The sequence below is a fragment of the Panthera tigris genome, chromosome B3, assembly GCF_018350195.1.
Source record: "Panthera tigris isolate Pti1 chromosome B3, P.tigris_Pti1_mat1.1, whole genome shotgun sequence".
NCBI classification, from domain to species: domain Eukaryota; kingdom Metazoa; phylum Chordata; class Mammalia; order Carnivora; family Felidae; genus Panthera; species Panthera tigris.
Window position 1 is genome coordinate 36,540,418 of NC_056665.1, and position 22,258 is coordinate 36,562,675.

General features: G+C 35.7%; 1 protein-coding gene across 1 annotated transcript in view; it reads right to left on the reverse strand.

Annotated features, from left to right (window-relative positions):
• SPESP1 (sperm equatorial segment protein 1) overlaps positions 1-22,258 on the reverse strand; it is a 32,753-nt gene that overhangs the window by 9,794 nt on the left and 701 nt on the right. The gene's annotated exons all lie outside the window — the stretch shown is intronic.

Consider the following 22,258-nt stretch of genomic DNA (forward strand, 5'->3'; position numbering starts at 1 on the left):
AAAAAGGATCCATTCACTTCACACAGAAGCAAAAATAAGTTACTTTTGAGTTTATTTTGAGGAAAATAATAAAATCATGATTTAAAATAAGCAATGAAATATAAAACTTCAATCAACAAATAATATATTCAAAACACATATTCCTTCTCCTAGAATGGCCACTTAAAGAAGGAAGAAGAGAGTATAACGAATAAAAAGCCCATTAGCATGAAAAGTTGCTATAGTTCACTGTTCATAAAAGAAATGCACGTTGAAAACAATCTTTATTTTGCCAGTCAGGGAGATAAAATTTTTTAAAAACAATAAAACCTAGGATTGGCATGTGTATGTATAGTTACTTCCTTAGTAACAAAAGTAACTTCAATACCTCCTTTATGAATCCCAGATCCTTCATCAGTCTCTCTCTAGCACACTGATCTTTTCTTTATAGAATTTAAGATCATCTTAACTATCTAAATTTAATGTCTGTTAACTACTACATATTGAAAACTCTTTGAAAGCTGTGACCATGTCTACTTTGTTCTCTATATCCTGTTATACCCAGAGCCTACAGCCATAGCAGACAGTCAAAAAGCATTTGTCAAATGAATGCTTGAATAAATGAACCAAATGCTGGTAAGTATATAAATTAATTGTACCTCCAGTGATTTATCTTAAAGAAATAATAACAGGTTAAAACAGTTCTATAGAAGAATGCTATAGAGGAAAACTAAACATCATGTTATGTTTAAAATAAATCTGCTGGTCTAAAGACTGTCTTTTGGTTTGTTTTTGTTAGTTTGGTTTTGGTTTTTAGCTAACAGTCCAATTATTATTAGGGAGAAAATCTGGACATTAAAAAAAGTCCTCTTATTTTAGGCAAAGGAGGCACTTTTTTACAACAATAAAAGATACAGCTTTAATTATATTTTTCTAAATTTCTAAGTCTGAAGTTTATCAACAGTATCATAAATATTGTAGTTAAATAGCTACAATTTTCAGAAACTCCCTGCACTTCCTTAAACTGGCCCTTACTAAATGGCCTAGAATAAATTTAGATCACATAAATTTAACTAGATTTGTTTAAGTTCTATTAATCCCCTTTTAATTCATTTTATCAATCTCTAAGGTAACATTGAATTAACACAATTTTAAGTAAATTACAATCTTAGGGATTAAAAATCCCTAAGGGTTACTAGGAATAAAATTCCTTCATAACTTATCTTTTACATATTTTGAAGTATACAATTCAGTGGTGTTTAGTATAGTCACAGTTGTGCAACCATAACCATTAAAACATTTTCATCATCCCCCAAATATGCCCATTCCCCATTTCCCTCAGCCTTAGGCAACCACAAATTTACTTTCTATCTCTATGGATTTGCCTATTCTTGGTGTTTAATATAAGTGAAATTATATAATATGCATTCTTTTATGACTGGCTTCTTTCACTTAGCATAATGTTTTCTAGACTCATCCATTTGGGAGCACACATCAGTATTTCATTCCTTTTTATGGCCAAATAATATTCCATTGTATGCATATACCACAATTTATGAATTCATCAGTTGCTGCTCATTTGGCTTCTTTCTACTTTTTAGTGACAATGGGTAATGCTGCTATGTTCACATACAAGCTTTTGTGTGGATGTATGTTTTCATTTCTCTTGTACATATGTCTAGGAATGGAATTACTAGGTCATATAGTGATACTATGTTTAAGCTTCGAAGAACTGCCAAAGCAGCTGCATTCCCACCAACAATATATAAGGGGTTCAATTTCTCCAGATCATCCTCTGTTCTTTTGATTACAGCCATCCTTGTGAGTGTTAAGTCATATCCCATTGAGTTTTGACTTATATTTTTCTAACGGCTAATGATATTGGACATCTTTTCACATGCCTGTTGGCCACCTATATATCTTCTTTGGATAAATCTGTATTCTGATGATATTTTACCCATTTTTTAATTGGGTTGTCTTTTTATTATTGAGTTGCAAGAATTCGTTATATATTCTGGAGACAAGTCCTTTAGCATATATATGAGTTGAAAGTATTTTCTCCTACTCTGTTAGTTGTATTTTCATTTTCTTAAGGTTATCGTTTGCAGCACAAAAGTTTTTAATTTTGATGTAGTTCAATTTATTTATTTTGTTGTTGCTACTTGTGCTTTTGATATCACATCTTAAAAAACCATTGCCAAATCCAAGGGCACAAAGACCTACACCTACATTTTCATCTAAGAGTTCTATAGTTTTAGTTTTTACATTTAGATCTATGATCTAGCTTGAATTAACTTTTGTATATAGCCTGAGGCAAGAGTCCAACTTCATTCCTTTGGCTGTTATCCCAGCACCATTTGCTGAAAAGGCTATTCTTTTCCCCACTGAATTGTCTTGGTATCCTTGTTGAAAAGCAACTGACCATTATTAATGTAAAAGGTCCTTTCTGGACTCTGAATTAAATTTGTCACTTATATGTCTATTCTTATGCCAGTACTACACTGTCTTGATTACTGCAGTTGTAATAGTAAATTTTGAAATCAGGAAGTGTGAATCCTTGAACTTTGTTCTTTTTCGGGATTGTTATGGCTACTCTGGGTCCCTTCCAATTCCATATGAATTTTAGTATCAGCTTGTTCATTTCTGCAAAAAAAGCAAGCCAGATTGTGAAATGGATTGTGTCAAATCTGTAGATCAATTTGGGGAGTACTGCCATCTAATAGATTTTTTTTTTAATTTTTTAATGTTTATTTATTTTTGAGAGAGAGAAAGAGAGAGACAGAGCATGAACAGGGGAAGGGCAGAGAGAGATGGAAACACAGAATCTGAAACACCTCCAGGCTCTGAGTTGTCAGCACAGAGCCTGATATGGGGCTCGAACTCGGGAACAGTGAGATTATGACCTGAGCCAAAGTCGGATGCTTAACAACTGAGCCACTCAGGCACCCCTCCATCTGATAGATTTTTTAACAGAATTCAAGATTATACATATTTATATAAATAGGATCGTAATATATTATTATATTTGATCAACATTTAAATTTTTATTGAAATGCCTTTTATACATTGTTAAGTCCTTATTTAATGAAGACACAAAGCCAAGAATCTAAAAAATTGGGTATTTTTCATCTGAAGTGTAAGCAACACAATTTATTGTTCATTTCATCTTCTATGACTAAATGGTACAAATGAAATTTTCAGAGCAAGATTATTAGGCCTAGTGTGTCAGTTCTTGGCTTCTAACATTGTCTTTGGGGATGTTTTCATCCACTCCATTCTTTTTAAGAACCATGAAGGGCAAGGAGAGGAGTTAAAGTAGCCACCAGCAACAACTACTAAACCCATCAAAAAGCAAACAAATGTAAAGAAAAAGCACAATTCTCTATTTTTTATTACTTTTTAAATGTTGATTTATTTTTGAAAGAGAGAGTGTGCATGTGAGCTAGGAAGGGGTAAAGAGAGAGGGAGATAGAGAATTCCATGGAGGCTTCACGCCGTCAGCACAGAGACCAATGTGGGGCTTGAACTCACAAACTGTGAGATCAAGACCTGAGCTGAAATCCAGAGTTGAATGCCTAACTGACTGAGCCACCCAGGTGCCCCATAATTCTATGTATTTTAAGCACATTTAAAAGGTCACTTGACTTTGGCATCAAGTTTTCTTTATCCTGTTGTGGTATAGCTATCAGGATCAGTTGAGAGAGCACCTTCATGTGCATGGACCATCTTAATACATTTCATTAACTTCCGAAACAATATGGCAGTATATCTTCTAATATGTGAATCCTGTTGGTGGGTAGCCTATGGGGGTGGGTAGTAGCAAAAGAATCATGAGTCTGTCCACAAATATTTTACAGGAAGAAAGTAAGATCTTGTAAAGCATTGATTTGTATTAGTTTTGTGTAAGGAAACACTTTTGCCTGTCTTGGGCACATAAATAAAATGAAACGTAAACAGTATTTTTAAATATCTGAATAAACTTCACCTGAGTAAAATATTAGGTAGTAAAAAGTAGTTCTCACACTTTTGAGTTTCATTATGACTCTTAGATTTTTTTTAACAGTTTTAAACTATCATTTTGTTTTTTTATGCTCAAATAGTCACAACTTAGTCAGCTGGAGCCACTGTAAGCTGTCTCTTGTATCCTTTTGAGGGAACCTCTGAATTTTTAAAGTATCCTTGTTTGTTCTCTGGTAGTTACTGCTGCCTGCCTCCCTCCCATCTTCTACCCCACTCTCATCCTTACCCCTCAAGTCTAGACTTTATTTTCCTAAAGATGAAAATCAGCTATCCTTTCAAGGAATCCTAGTTTCTTTTCATGGAAAACAATATTAGAGATAAAAATCTGAGGGTTAGAGGTACATATCAAGACTAACATTAAGAAGTGATATTGTTATCAAGCCATTTTAGTCAACAGAACTAAAAAATATATATGAACAGACATTCATTTTTACTGATCTTTTCCAGCTGAGTTTTAACATTAAGGCACACCAACCTGAATTTTAAACCCCCTATCTAAATTATAATTGCATTCCTTTTTATAATATAATAAGCCATACAACTATTACTTTTAGCTGGAAATCTTGATTAAAACTGACATAATTATTGGTTCTGTCAATAACAATTTATTAATATTAAAACTTACCATAAAAATACTAATGAATAACAAGGTTAAACATTACAATTGCTTTTGTATAATCGGACTACATTCCACTCCAACTAATGAATGGTCAAATTATCTTGTTTGGGGTTTTGTATAATTTTAAAAACTGTTTTGTTGTTAAATACACCACTGTCTGATATATTCTCTGTTCTAATTGCTTAATTTTAATGTTTTAACTGACAATTTCTTCTTAGTACAGCATTACAGTACTAGAGTTTAAAAAAAGCTTGTTCTTTTTTAGTACACTTTATGAGATGGATGAAAAATGTAAACAGTTTGAGCTGTCATATTCAAGAATCTTATTTGGTTAACCTAATGATTCATGTAGTTACATGAATAATCTTTCTCTCTACATAAGTTCTTTCTGGAGAAACCCAGTTTTGTAAGTGTAAGTAATTTAGAAAATTCCAGTCACTTAAATTCCTATGCAAGATTTTAAATAATTGCAAGTATTAAAATATAATACTTGTAAACTAGTCTAGGCTAGTAATATTTTATCACTTAGTTCAGGCCTGTGATTTGTGTACCTCATTGGATGTATATTATGAATTTAAAATGTCATGCTTATAACTCTGTTTTGCATTATAGTTACTGGACATTAACACAAAGATAAAACAAAAATATCATTTTTAAAGAATAGTTTATAAAATTTAATCTTATCAATAAATGCTATTTTCACTGTAATGTAACTAATTGAACACATTCTATAAACCAAGCTATATTTCCTAGTTTCATCATGCCATAAATTTTATTACTTTAAACTGAGACAAAATTAACATAAAATTTCTTAAATTTAAGATTATGGATATGACAGTATAATTCATAAGATTTTTTTCTTCTACCAAAGAGTTAGGAGTGGTCTGGTTCCCTTGTCTCACCTGAGAAACTATGGTTTTTGTGGCCAGAGATATTACAAATTTTTAGAAATTAAAAAATGTGATTTTTTTTTTACCTCTAGTCAGTCATTTTAAACCGCAAATCATGGTTTTAACATGTAAATTAAGTGGCTTCTTTTCTTTTTTTAAAGAAACTGAATAACAAACCCAAGAAAACCTAGTGCCCTATTATCTATGCAAATATATTGTAAATTAATTGAGTTTTTAAAATATTTGGAAGTCTCAAGTTCTTACAAATGCACTATCAAGCATCAATTAAAATATCTAATTGTATACATAAAACTTCCAATTGTTAAGAGGTGTAAAAAACCAAATAATTTCTTCTACAATGTCTATTTAAGAGAACAAATATATATGACTATGTTCATAAAAATCCAAAAGGCTACACCTTTATTTGTTTCTGGAGAGATTTCCTAATTGGTAAAGCTAAAATGGTATTATGCATTAACTGTTTTAACTAACAATTTTTTTTCCACAAAAAACTTACACTCAAAAATGAAAAAAAAAGAAAAAAAGATTCTATGCTTCTAAGAAGTGACAGTATGACAAAAATTACAATAAAATGTAATGATAATAATAAAAATGCTAATATTAAAAATCTTATACAGTAATATACCCAGTTCCTTGAGACTAAAGTTTTAAGAGAGGAAAACCATGGAAACAGCTTGATTTCAGGACGGGTTAAGATGGCAGAGAAGTAAGGGGACCGGGATTTTCCTTGTCCCTCAAACACAGCTGTATTGAGGTCAGATCACTCGGAGCACCTAGGAAATGGATGTGGAGTGACATCAAGATCTCCACAGTTGGAGGGAGACAGCTTGGCAGGATGGAGCCTCTGGAGCTAAAACTTGGAGGTACAAAAGTGAGCGACTTTCTCCAAACGGAGCTGGAAGCCATTGCCATGCTCCTGGGGAAGAGGGAGCCAGCCCTGGAATGCATAGTGGAGTGTAGCCATCTCAGGGGCACACTGGGAGAAAACAGTCCTCTTCCCAGAGTACTGTAAGAAGAGGGTTTACTGCCTCCCCAAGGACAAAACACCCTGCAGGTGCCAGCCAAAGGCCTTTTATCAGCAGGGCGGAGTGGTGCTACTCCAGAACAGGGTCTGCACAGTGCAGGGTCATTTAAGACATCAGATTTTGAATCCCAGTTGAGCTCCTAGAGGCACAGGAGAACTGTGGCACAGGGCAAGCTGACGGCCCTCCATACTCTGTGAGGGCTGCCTGAACGGCATGATTTGCAACACCTGGTCAGAGGAGGAGAGATTGGGTGTCGCCATTTTCCTCCTCGACACCAACATGAAGGGACTTCAGGGAGCAGGACAGTGGGCTCCCAATGGAAGTGGTACCAATTTACACCAAACCCTGCCCCTTGGTGCCTGGCAACTGCTTATCTACTGGAGCAAGACTGACCCAACACAAAGTCAGCCTCTCCTCCAGACCAGCACAGCCAACAGACAATTGTTTTTGTTTTTTAATTTTAGTTTATCTTATTATTCTAGATTCTTTTTTTTTTTTTCTTTTGGAATCAAGCCCGTAGTTTCTGTTTGTTTGTTTTTTTTATTTTTGGTCAATTCTTATTTTATATACATTATAAATATAAATATAAATATATAAATATAATTTTTTTGATCAGGAATTTTTATTCTATTCTTTTTCCACCTTTTCTCTATCTTCTTCTTCTTTATTTTCCTTTCTCTTTCTCTGGATTTAGCCTTACAGTTTTTTTATTCTGTTTGGTCTTCTTTTTTACCCTTTAATTTTTCTTTTTTTATGGGATCAGGCTTCCCCCCACCCCCACTCCACTTTTTTTCCTTTTCTTTTTCCAGGGTTACTTCAACAAACAAATCAAAGCACACCGGGTTGAAGGTTCCAAACATTCCACCACTATAAGCAAGTAAAGAGCTCTGCAGAGGTGGGATAGAGCAGCCGAAACTCAACAACAGAATGCATGAAACATACACAAAAAACACTTCCTGAAGTCCCAGGACTTGGACAGGGTATGAGCACTTTTTAATATAGTAATACTCTCAGGTGCAGGTCACATAACAAGCTTTTAAAAAACACAAAAGACAGAAACTTAGCCAAAATGACAAAATGGAGGAATTCTCCCCAAAAGAAAATTCAAGAAGAAATCACAGCCAGAGAATTGCTCAAAACACATAAACAATATATTTGAAAAAGAATTTAGAGTAACAGTCATAAGACTAACAGCTCTTGAAAAAGCATAGAAGGCACCAGAGAATCCTTGCTATAGACATCAAAGACCTAAGAACTAGTCCTGATGAATTAAGAAATGTTGTAACTGAGATACAAAATAAACTAGACACAGTGACAGCAAGGGTGGAAGAGAAGGGGAAAGAATAGGTGAAATAGAAGATAAAATCATGGAAAATGATGAAGCTGAAAACAAGAGGGAAAGGAAATTACTAGATCATGAGAGGAGAATTGGAGAACTAAGTGAATCCATGAAACGAAACAATATCCGTATCAGAGGAGTTCCAGAAGAAGAGCTAGAGGAAGGGGAAGAGGGTTTATTTGAACAAATTATAGCTGAGAACTTTCCTAATATGTGGATGGAAATAGGCATTCAAGTCCAAGAGGTACAGAGAACTCCCTTCAAAATAAAAATGAAACAAAAACAAAAACCCCACAACATATCATAGTGAAACTGGCAAAATACAAAGATAAAGAGAATTCTGAAAGCAGCTAGGGACAAACAGTCCTTAACCTACAAGGGTAGACACATAAGGGTAGTAGGAGACCTGTCCACTGAAACTTGGCAGGCCACAAGGAAATGGTAGGAAATAATCAATGTGCTGAATAGGAAAAACATGCATCCAAGAATCATTTATCCAGCAAGGCTGTCATTCAGAATAGAAGGATAGATAAAGGCTTTCCCAAACAAAAACTAAAGGAGTTCATGACCACTAAGCCAGCCATGCAAGAGATCCAAAGGGGGACTCTGTGAGTGGAAAGCAGCAAAGACTACAAAGGACCAGAGACATCACCACAAACACAAAACCTACAGGTAACACAATGGCACTAAATCCATATCTTTCAATAATCATTCTGAATGTAAATGGACTAAATGCCCCAATCAAAAGACACAGGGTATCAGAATGGATAAAAAAACAAGATCTGTCAATATGCTGCCTACAAGAGATTAATTTTAGACCTGAGAACAACTGCAGACTGAAAGTGAGGGGATGGGGAACCATCTCATGCTAATGGATGTCAAAGAAAGCCAGAGCAGCCATACTTACATCAGACAAACTAGATTTCAAAACAAAGACTGTAACAAGAGATGAAGAAGGGCATTATATCATAATTAAGGGGTCTATCCATCAAGAAGAGCTAACAATTATAAATATTTATGCCCCCAACTTAAAACACCCAAATATATAAATCAATTGATCACAAACATAAGCAAACTTAGTGATAATAATACTATAATTGTAGGTGACTTTAACACTCCACTTACGTCAATGGACAGATCACCTAGGCAGAAAATCAATAAGGAAAACAACGGCTCTGAATGACACATTGGACCAGATGGACTTAAAAGATATATTCAGAACTTTTCATCCTAAAGCAGCAGAATACACATTCTCAAGTGCACATGGAACATTCTCCAAAACAAATCACATACTGGGTCACAAAACAGCCCTCAACAAGTACAAAAAGATTGAGATCATAACTATGCATATTTTCAGATCACAACACTAGGAAACTTGAAATCAGCAACAGGAAAAAAAAATTGAAAGCCCCCAAATACTTGAAGGTTAAGAACATCTTATTAAAGAATGAATGGGTTAATCAGGAAATTAAAGAAGAAATTTAAAAATACATGGAAGCAAATGAAAATTAAAACATGACAGTCCAAACCCTTTAGGATGCAACAAAGGCATCCTAAGAGGAAATACATTGTAATTCAGGACTATCTCAAGAAGCAAGAAAGGTCCCAAATACACAACCCAACTGTACGCCTAAAGGAGCTAGAAAAGCAGCAGCAAATAAAGCCCAAAGCCAGCAGAAGAAGGAAAATAATAAAGATTAGAGCAGAAATACACAAATAGAGGAAAAAAAAAAAAAGAGAGATCAATGAATCTAAGAGCTCATTTTCTGAAAGAATAAACAAAACTGATAACCCCCTAGCCAGACTTCTCAAAAAGAAAAGAGAAACCAAATAGATAAAACCATGAATGAAAGAGGAGAGATCACAACCAACACCACAGAAATACAAACAATTATTAGAGAATACTATGACAAATTATATGCCAACTGGACAATCTGGAAGAAATGGACAAATTCCTAGATACTCACACATTACCAAAACTCAAACGGGAAGAAATAGAAAATTTGAATGGACACATAACCAGCAAAGAAATTGAATCAGTTATCAAAAATCTAACAAATAAGAGTCCTGGGCCAGATGGCTTCCCAGGGGAATTCTATCAGACATTTAAAGCAGAGTTAATACCTATTCTGCTCAAACTATTCCCAAACATTGAAATGCAAGGGAAGCTTCCAGACTCATTCTATGAAGCCAGCATTACCTTGATTCCAAAACCAGGCAAAGACCTCTCTAAAAAGAAGAATTACTGGCTAATATCCCTGATGAACATGGATGTAAAAACTTCTCAACAAGATACTAGCAAATCTAATCCAACAGTACTTTAAAAGAGTTATTCAACATGATCAAGTGGGATTCATTACTGGGCTGCAGGGCTGGTTCAATATTCACAAATCAATCATGATACATCACATTAATAGAAGAAAGGATAAGAACCATATGATCCTGTCAACAGATACAGAAAACACGTTTGACAAAATACAGCATCCTTTCTTAAAAAAAAAAAAAAAAAAAAAAACCCTCAAGAAAGTTGGAATAGAAGGAAAATACTTTAACATCATAAAAGCCATTTATGAAAGACTCACAGCTAATATCACCATCAATGGGGAAAAACTGAGAGCTTTACCCCTGAGATCAGGAACATGACAGGGATGTCCACTCTCACCACGGTTGTTTAATATAGTATTAGAAGTCCTAGCCTCAGCAATCAGACAACAAAATGAAATAAAAGCACCCAAATTGGCAAATAAATCAAACTTTCACCTTTTGCAGAAGACATGATACTCTACATGGAAAACCAAAAGACTCGACAAACAAACTGCTAGAGCTAATACGCAAATTCAGCAAAGTCACAGGATATAAAATCAATGTACAGAAATCAGTTGCATTTTTATACACCAATAATGAAGCAACAGAAAGAGATATCAAGGAATTGATCCCATTTACGATTGCACCAAAAACCTAGCATAAAACACCTAGGAATAAACCTAACCAAAGAGGTAAAAGATCTGTATGCTGAAACTTAGAAAGCTTATGAAAGAAACTGAAGAAGACACAAAGAAATTGAGAAACATTCCAAGCTCATGGATTGGAAGAACATTGTTAATAATGTCAATATTACCCAAAGCAATCTACCCAATGCAATCCCTATCAAAATAGCACCAGCATTCTTTACAGAGCTCAAGAAAACAATCCTAACATTTGTATGCAACCACAAAAGACCCTGAATAGCCAAAGTAATGTTGAAAAAGAAAACCAAAGCTGGAGGCATCACAATCCCACACTTTAACCTATATTACAAAGGTATAATCACCAAGACAGTATGGTATTGGCACAAAAAACAGGCACATAGCTCAACAGTATAGAACAGAGAACTCAGAAATGGACCCACAAATATATGGCCAACTAATCTTTGACAAAGCAGGAAAAAGTATCCAATGGAGAAGACAGTCTCTTTAGCAAATGGTGCTGCGAAAACTGGACAGCAACATGCAAAAGAATGAAACTGAACCACTTTCTTACACCATACATAAAAATAAATTCAAAATGGATGAGAGACCTAAATGTGAGACAGGAAACCATCAAAATCCTACAGGAGAAAACAGGCAGCAATCTCCTTGACCTCGGTCACAGCAACTACTTACTTGACATGTCCCCAGAGGCAAGGGAAATAAAAGCAAAACTGAACTATTGGGACCTCATCAAGACAAAAAGCTTCTGCACAGTGAAGGAAAGAATCAACAAAACTGAAGGCAACCAACAGAATGGGAGAAGGTATTTGCAAATGACATATCAGATAAAGAGTTAGTATCTAAAATCTATAAAGAACTTACCAAACTCAACACCCAAAAAACATAATCCAGTGAAGAAACGGGCGGAGGATATGATAGACACTTTTCCAAAGAAGACATCCAGATGGCAAACAGACACATGAAAAGATGCTCGACATCACTCATCATCAGGGAGATACAAATCAAAACCACAATGAGACACTACCTCAGAATGCCTAAAATTAACAACACAGGAAACACATGTTGGTGAGGATGTGGAGAAATGGGAATGCTCTTGCACTGTTGGTAGGAATGCAAACTGGTACAGCCACTCTGGAAAACAGTATAGAGGTTCCTCAAAAAATTAAAACTAGAACTACCCTATGACCCAGCAATTGCACTACTAGATATTTAGCCAAAGGATACAAAAATGCTGATTTGAAGGGGCACATACACCCCAACATTTATAGTAGCCCTATTAACAATAGCCAAATTATGGAACGAGCCCAAATGTCCATCAACTGATGAATGCAGTAAGAAAATGTGGTATATGTATATATACAATGGAATACTACTTGGTTATGAAAAAGAATGAAATCTTGCCATTTGCAACAACATGGATGGAACTGGAAGGTATTATGCTAAGTGAAATAAGTCACTCAGAGAAAGACAGGTATCATATGATTTCACTTATATGTGGAATTTGAGAAAGTTAACAGATGAACATAGGGGAAGGGAAGGAAAAATAAGATAAAAACAGAGAGGGAGGCAAACCATAAGAGACTTTTCAATACAGAGAATGAACTGAGGGTTGATAGGGGAATGGGGGTGGATTAAATGGGGAATGGGCATTAAGGAGGGCACTTTTCGGGATGAGCACTGCATGGCATATGTAAGAGACGAATCACAGGGTTCTACTCCTGAAGCCAAGACTATACTGTATGTTAACTAATTTCAGAACAATAACATAACATAACATAACATAACATAACATAACATAACATAACATAACATAACATAACATAACATAAAATAAATTTTTTTTTTAAAAATAAGGAAAAACATGTCACTCTGAATCTTGGGCAAAGAGTCAATAGTTTCTAAGCTGAATTAAAAAGGAAAACTAGGGGTGCCTGGGTGGCTCAGTCGGTTGGGCATCCGACTCTGGCTCAGGTCGTGATCTCATGGTTCGTGGGTTCGAGCCCTGCATCTGGCTCTGTGCTGACAGCTCAGAGCCTGGAGCCTCCTTAGAGGCTCTGTGTCTCCCTCTCTCTCTGCCCCTCCCCCACTCAAGCTCTGTCTCTGTGTCTCTCAAAAGTAAATAAACATTAAAAAAATTAAAAAAAAAAAAAAAGGAAAACTAGGGGCGCCTAGGTGGCTCAGTCAGATAAGTGTCTGACTTCGGCTCAGGTCACGATCTCACAGTTCATGGGTTCGAGACCTACATTGGGCTCTGTGCTGACAGCTCAGAGCCTGAAGCCTGCTTCAGATGTGTGTCTCCCTCTCTCTCTGTCCCTCCCCTGCTCATGCTCTCTCTCTCTCAAAAATAAATAAACATTAAAAAAAATTTTTTAAGGAAAACTAAACCACTCCCACCTCCTTTGGTTAAAAAAAAAAAAAGGAGGGGGAATATAATTTTTAAAAAATATACATGTAATTCACGGGCACCTGGGTGGCTTAGTCGGTTGGGAATCTGATTCTTGATTTCAGCTCAGGTCATGATCTCACCTTGTGGGTTCAAGCCTCATGTCAGGCTCTGTGCTGACAGTGTGTAGTCTGCTTGGGATTCTCTCCTTCTCCCTCTCTCTCTGCCCCTCCTGTGTTCTCTCTCTCTCTCTCTCAAAAGAAATAAAAATATACATGTAATTCAAATTTGAGAACTTATACTTTAAAGGATAAAAAAAATACCGGGCTCTAATAAAAGTAAGTAATTTTAATATTTCTTTGGGGAGTTTCTTACTTAATGCTACAATTTAAAATTCTGGAAGAATATTGGTAAAATGTAGGTCTTTTAAAAAACTTTACTTTTTAAAAAAGTATTTTTTTTATGTGCTTCATTTGTGTGGTGATTGTATTGCTATCACAGAATACAAAACTCAAAAGTAAATAAGGCATATCCAAACCTATGCACAATTTGGATTTCTGCATTTAAGCTAATGTACCTAAACTTTTTGAGAAATGTACTGAAAAACATAAATATAATGTGAATATGCAATTTCACTTAAAATGTGCTACAAACAAAATATCTGGTGTCTTAAAAATTAGTTATAATATTATAAAATCATAATGACCAACAGAATTTTTCCATTAAAATGTTTTATGTATAGATTTTAAGTGTTATAATTCACTGATAATGTTTAACATGAATTGTATTTTATTTTGACATTAACTTGATTATAATTCCTGACATTCTTAATTATGGATATATAAGCTAACATTTAAATTAATAATATGTATTTCTCTAAAGACTTAGAAGAAAAACATTGAGGTTTGGCATCAAACTGCCTGTAAGTTAAAAGGAATGTTGCTAATAAAGTAATGTGCACTGGTCAACTGCCTATAAAAATAAAAACTTAAAGGAGAATTTTAGACAAACTCTCAAAATATTGAATTTATTTACATTCTATCTCAATTATTTAGGTAGAGTATTATGAATCACTAGTCAGATAAAATTCGATCTAAATTTAGATGTCTGATGGTCTATTAAGACTCCTCTCTCCTTTCTAATATCTAGTACTTTCTTTATACACAAACTAGGAAATAATATAAAGAAAAGCATTGCAAACATACTTCCAACATATTTTGACCAAAATTAAAAATAAAATCAGGTTATCACATAATTCCCATGTATGCTCTACTTAGGTATTCTTGCTTATTTGTAAAACACATGGTCTCTTCCACTAAGTCCCAAATAAAATGTTTTAAAACAATGTATCTGGACTTTCACTTCCAAAAAGATAGCATGCACTTTTCCTCTATTCTTCCCACTAAGTAGAGTTAAAAACCCTGGATACCATATACAAAACAAGTAATCTGAAAGGCAGAGAGAAGACAGACTAACTAGGAACTTCAAGACCTAAGGAATGACACAGCAGTGAGTTCCCTGGGTTTTCTTTTTGCCACACACACCTCAGACTAGAGACTGGAGAAGCAGGCAACTGAGAAACACCAATGGATGCAGACAAAAAATTTTCCGAGAGAAGACTGCTCTCTATAGCCAAAGGACAAGTAGATGGGTAGCCTAGCAAGACAGAAAGCTTTTAGGCAATAACCATCCTATTCCAGCCAAACACCATAGAAAACTTTATAGCCCTATGGCCAGTAGCAAAGGCTGAGTGGAGAACCCAGACTTTTACCCTCATCAGGCAGGCTTCAGTAAGGTGCTCCAACCTCTCTGCCTTTATCTCATAGAAGTGCTGCTACCAGGTATGAATTAATACCTTTTCTTCTGGTAGAGAAGGCTGAGGAGCAGCTGGGACTTTCATCTTCACCATGTGGTAACAAGGCAACATTCATTTAAATCTATAAATCAGTTAAATCTCTAATTCAGTCAATCTGTAACAGAAGATATAAATAAGATCTAGAGTCTTACAACATAATACCAAAAATATCCAGGTTTTAATCAAAAGACACTGGTCACAACAAGAACCAAGAAAATCTCCATTTGAATGAGCAAAGGCAGCAAAAGAAGCCAGCACGAAGATGACACAAATGTTAGAATCATCTGACAGGGGTTTAAAAGCAGCTATCATAAAAATGCTACAACAAGCCATCATGCACATGCTTGACACAAATGAATAATAGAAAGTCTCAGCAAAGAAATAGAATATATAAAGAAGAACCAAACTGAAAGTTTCGAACTGAAAAACACAAAGACTAAAATGAAAAAAACCTTCATGGATAGGCTCACAACAGAATGGAGGGGACAGAGGAAAGAATCAGTGAACTGGAAGACAGAACAATGGGAAATACCTAATGTGAAAAATAGAAAATGGACTGGAAACAAAAAAATGAACAGAGCCTCAGAGACTTGTGAGACTGTAATGAAAAGGCCTAACATTCATGTCATCTAAGTCTTGGAACATTCAAGTCATCCAAGAAGAAAGAGGTTGAGTCTGAAAAAGTAATCAAAGACATATTAATAATAACTGGAAAAAACTCCAAGTTTGGCAAAAGACATGAACTTATAGATTCAAAAAGCTAAGTGAACTTCAAACAAAATTAACCAAAAGAAATCCATGCTAAGACATATGGTCAAACTTCTGAAAACTAAAGACAAAGAAAAAAAAAAGAAATAACACCTTATCTATAGTGGAAAAACAATCTGAATGACAACTGGAATTCTTATGAGAAACCATGGAGATCAGCAATATTTGTCAAGAGTTCAAAAAAAAACAAACCCCAAACTGTCAACTTGGAATTCTCTATCAAGGGAAAATATCCCTCAGGAATGAAAGAATGATCAATACCTCTCAGATGAAGGACAACTGAAAGAAGTTGCTGTCCAAAGACCTACCCTAAAAGAATGGCTAAACGAGGTTTGTTCAATAGAAAGAAACTGATAGAAGAAGGAATATTGGAACACTGAGAAGGGAGAAAGAACAAAAGGAAGAGCAAAAGCATGAGTAAAAGCCTGAGTAAATGCAACAGTTTCTTTCTCTTGAGTTTTCCAAATTACATTTGACAGCTGAAGCAAAATTTGCAATACTCTGGTTCTCAGTGTATGTAGAGGAAATATTTAACGCAATTAGGCAATTATACTGCAAATGGGAGAGGTAAAGGACATAAAGGGAGGTAAGGTTTTGTTTAAAAAAAATTTTTTTAACATTTATTTACTTTTGAGAGACAGAGCACAAATGGGGGAGGGGCAAAGAGAGAATGAGACACAGAATCTGAAGCAGGCTCCAGGCTCTGAGTTGTCAGCACAGAGCCCAATGTGAGCTCGAACCCACAAACCGTGAGATCAGACCTGAGCTGAAGTCGCATGCTTAACTGAGCCACCCAGGTGCCCCAGGGAGGTAAGGTTTTGACATTTCATTCAAACTGGTAAAATGTTGATACCAATAGACCGTGATAAGTTATATATGCATAATGTAATACGTAGGTTATACAAAGAAATACACTCAAAAACACCTTAAGTCAGATGGAATTCTAAAAAAAAAATCTGTATCTCTCAATATAAGATGGGTGCTATCTGACCATGTAATATACAACTTATGTTTTAAAAAACAAAGGCTTTTTTTTTTTTTAATTTTAGGGAGAGAGAGAGAGAGAGAGAGAGAGCGAGCATACGAATGGGGGAGAGGAGCAGAAGGGGAGAGGAGTAGTGTTGGAGAGGAAAAGTGGTGGGGGGATAGAGAAAGGAAGAGAGAATCTTGAGCAGGTGGCATGCTCGGGACAGAGCCCGCTGCAGGGCTCTATCCTACGACCCGGGGATCATGACCTGAATCAAACGCAAGAGTTGGAAGCTCAACTGACTGAGCCACCGAGGTCCCCCTAAAAAACGAAGGCTTTAAAGCCCAAAAATACTGTTAATTTTTAAATGTGTGGTTTGGTATAAGAATACATACCTGGTAAGGTAGTAGTAAAATGTTCCTTATAATTGGGGGAAACTCAGTAAACTTTTTAACTTTCATACAAAGACAAAGAAGTTAAAGTTCAATGGAATACCTCTGGTCCTTGTGCTTTAAGGACTCACATGTTTTTACTTTGCCAATGGCCTGTAACCTCGATAGGGAAACTGGTGATCACACTCAAAATTTAACTAAGAATCATGGATGCCCATTTTTTTAAAGGTTCAAATATAACTAGGATTTTTATTACCACAAGAATGAAAAACAGAATGGTTTTATTGATAAGGAACTCATGTATATAAAGCTTAATATAGACCCAAGCAAGGAATCATGTATAGGTGGACCAGACTCTGGTAATGTCCTTAACTTTGGAGAACAATTTCTTTCTATTTTCCACCCATGTCATTAAGTGGGCTCACAAATAGACTTCCCTTATTCTACAGAAGTGCTGCAAATAAGAATTAATATCTGAAATATTTCATCACATAAGAACTGCCAGCTAACACACCAACACCTTCAAATTAAAATGAACTTAAATCACAAAGATGAAGTACTTCCAACTCAAATCAAAGTTCTAATAACTGTGCTTCATTAGGGGGGTACACTCAAAGAATGGTCACAAAGAGAAACATTCTATCTTGTTATTCATCCAGCAGTTTTCCCATAATTTGTTAATTCACATTTAAATTTTTGCTGACAGGTAAAATGAACAATTATGTTCCCATGAATTAAGTGTTTCAGTTAAAGAAATATAACTTTAGGGTTGGGGGTGGAGGAAATAGAGAGAGAGTCTGGTAAAAGGGTACAAACTTGCAGTTATAAAATGAGTAAGGCCTGAGGATCTAATGTATAACATATATACACTTGATCTTAGCCAAAAGGCCAAGAAGTGATAATGTATAACATATATAACATGGGGACTATGGTTGATATATACACAAAAAGGTAATTATGTAAGGTGATGCACTAATTAACTCAATAGTGGGAATCCTTTCACAGTACAGACATATATCAAATCATCACATGGTATACTTTAAATATATTAGTTTTCTCGGTTACACCTCAATAAGGCTGGGGGAGAAAAAAGAACTGTAACTTTGGGCTTTGCACTTCTTGGTATTTATGTTCTTGGTTAGTGTCTTCCCATAATGAATATGGGCTTGCCCAATGTGACTATCTTGGCCTATAGCGACATTAGTGAGTCTGACACAGCTTAAGCTTGATAAGAACTTACATACTGGGGTCCTGTAAAACTCCCTTTTAGAAGCAAGCTGCCGTGGTAGAAAGACATTTGGGCTAGGCTACTGAAGATAAGAAATCATGTAGAGAAAGACCTTGGAAGATAAGAAGCCATGTTGGATGTTCTCATCCCACTTGAGCTTCCAGCTGAATACAGCTGAATGACTGACCTCAACTCCACCTTATGAGGCAGAACTGTCCTGCTGAGCCCAGTCAACCCATAGACTCATGAGAAATAATAAATTTGGGGGGTGTTACTTTATTCTGCAACACATAACCAAAAAAGTGTCATATATTTATGTACACACACACATTTTTAAGTAATCCCTACACCCAACATGGGGCTTGAACTCACAACCCTGACATCAAGAGTCACATATTCTTGGGGCACCTGGGTGGCTCAGTCAGTTGAGTGTCTGACTCGGCTCAGGTCATGATCTCGCAGTCTGTGAGTTTGAGCCCCACATTGGGCTCTGTGCTGACAGCTCAGAGCCTGGAGCCTGCTTCAGATTCTGTCTCCCTCTCTCTCTGCCCCTCCCCCGCTCATGCTCTTTCTCTGTTAAAATAAATAAACGTTAAAAAAAATTTTTTTTTGAAGAGTCACATATTCTACCAGCTGAGCCAGCCAGGCACCCCAAATTACATTTTTTAAAAGGGATACAAATTTAATTCAGGTAAAAGGTTAAAAATCAGAAAGTTATCCCAGGAGTAATGTTAAATTTTAATTGGAACCAAAACAAACTGATGACTTTGAAATATATCTCTTCTAGTTCTGTTCAATAAAATGATGTAAATAACAGTATCACCCCATCATGTAAGTCTGATATGTATCCCAGGTACTTTAGTCTCTAATACTATGTCCTATGTCTCCTCAGAAGGATGGTCGATCCCACTGAAAGAAGGGAAGATAAAAAGTGGTCTTGGGACAACCAGCTAATAAGAGAAAACAAGAAGTCTTTAAAAACACATGAGATCCTACCAAAACAACACAAAAAACAGCTCAAAAGAACAGACAGACAGGACTTTTTTTCTGATAAAACATCGAAGGACAGCCTAATGCAACTACTGTTACGCCTCCCCTCTGGACATTCCATATTAGATAACATGCTCCTCATAAACATTAATGAGGTATGTTACAACATTGCATGTATAGGTTTGAGAGACCCTCCCAGAGCCATAGCCTTGGGCCTTGAAACAGTGTAAAGTGAACTTGCAGCACCAGAACCAAGTGAATTTGATCTTTTGATTGTACTTGAAATAAATAAAAGGAATCTGCTTTTCTTTTGAATTTATTTGCCAATACATTTCAACAATTATTATTGCTGTTTGCTGCTTTACTACTTCCTTTGCCTTCTGTGGTCTATTAGGACAAAGGCCTTCCTAGGGACAAAGATAGATGCCAAAAAACTTATATATTTAGCCTTCTTTAAACACCAATCTAGAGAAGCAAGTTAAGAGGTTTTCTGATCCTAGCTTGAAACAATCCTATGTCAATAACTCTACTTTCGCTGATTGATCCAAAGAGATAACCAGGGGAAAAAAAAACAATTTAATTGTAAGATATAAAAAAGAGCCTGCATGGCTCAATTGGTTAGGAGTCTGACTCTTGATTTTGGCTCAGGTCATGTGATCAAGGCTCGCGTGGGGCTCTCCGCTGATAGCTGGGAGACTGCTTGGGATTCTTTCTTCTTTTCTCTCTCCCCCTCCCCTGCTCACATGTGTGAGCACACATGACCACCCTCTCTCTCAAAATAAATAAACTTAAAAAAAAAAAAAGAAAGAAAAAGAGCCCAAAAGCTAATATTTCACATTCTTGTGTTTGTAGCTTCAGGCTTATGAATATTTGGTGACTTAAAATTATAAAAGGCAAATCGTATAATTTATTTTAATAATATTTAAATATATAACTATAGATACTTTCGAAGTTACATTTTTCTTTTAAAGCAACCAGAACTCTCATTAAGAAGTAAAGCAAGTTATACACCACCAACACATTAAAGGGGTATGATTTTTAAATGTGGTAATATTTAAAACTAAAACTATGGAAAAATCAGATACAAGAAAATTAATTGAGTGTACACAAATTTAAGTATATGGTACAAAGGTGATGCATGCACCATCAGGAGGTGTATGCATGTGGAAGAATCCAAGCCTCACTCGTGTCAAACTGAACTTGGATTAAAGTGGTAGTAGCTAAACTTGGGTTGGGCACATTAGAAAGGTATGGACAGTTAAAAGAAGTACTGAGGTTTTCAAAAAAATGTAATTACTTAATAAAATACCTATGATATTTGTGTAAGATGACCTCAAAACTGTCTTAGTATTCTTGAAAAAAAAGGCAAAACTGTACTTTTCATTATAAAATCTATGTGCCTTTTCTTTGGCATGACAGCATTTTTTATATGACTCTCACCCACAAATGTTGGAATAGCGGCCATATAAAATAAAAAATACAAATTGGATTTAAACCAAACACAAGGATAAGCCTGGTTTCTTTTGGTGTACTTACTCCAAAAAATAAATAAGCAGAATTAAAATTACCAGGAGAAAGAGAATGAGAGAGACAGAGAAAGTAGCCATGTAAACGTTGCTGTACATATCCCTTAATCCAATCCTGTGGAAGTCAATTACATTTTCCAAGATATCCTGTGTGATCTGTATATATTTTCCTTATGTCTTGTGTCATCTGTATCTTCAACACAATACCACTCTTTTTTCTTTTCATTTCCTGCGAGCTTTACGAAAGCTTAGGGAAGAGGGCACACATACAAAAAAGAACAAGCCATGAAATGATGCAGTTAAGCAGGAGACTGCACTGAGTTAAGGATCCAGCAATCGCAGAGTGTGGTGTGTGACAATATTAACGTCACTTCAATTAAAGTCTCCATACATGTCAGTCAGTTGCGACTTACTGATCTATGGCTACCAAAATACAATAACTGATGTTAGTAATAATGACCATCAGACATCACGAAAAGATATCATCTTCAGTATATTGTTCCTTTATGGCAAAGAAGAAAATTTTTACAAAAGATCTTTGTTCAAAATAGCTAACAATCATAAATGCTAGTACTTAAAGGGATGACTTTGGTATACGGCACTTTATCCAGAACTTTTCTCACCAGTATTCGCGATTTAGGTTGTGTTGTATTTTCACTTCTTAAATCTAATTTTTTACTAAGACCTTTTAACAATTCTGAAATAGAGTTCTTCATAACTGGCATGCTCCTTAGTACTTTTTTCACACCTACCTGTTAAACTTTATTTATTTACTTGGGTAGGTCAACCCCAACATTAATAAAAGTTACAATGAACTACAGTTAAACTAGATGGATGAGCCTCACAGTTACATCTGGAATATCAGACATGCACTTAAATATTTCAAGGTGTCCTCGTCAACATAGTAGTCTTAGCACGTCTGATCTTGATCTTACTAGTTTTCAGCTATTGGGGAGGGGCAGGAACAAGTTGTAAGTTAGAATTCTGCTCAACGGAGGTTTTGAATCCTGTGCACTGGAGGATCCACTGTTGGGGGGCATAGGGGGACACAGAGTGTCCTAGACAGCCACCACAATCCACCTGCTCTCCGTGTTTCACCACAGGGGTCAAACTTTTTCTGTAAAGGGCCCGAAGTAAACATTTTAGGCTTTGCACGCCATCCCGTCTCTGTGGCAACTACTTAACTCTGCTGTTAATGCGGTAAAGCAGCCATGGCCAATTAATAAAGGAATGCGCATGGCTGTGTTCCAATAAAACTTTATTTATCAACAATGCCACTGGAATTTC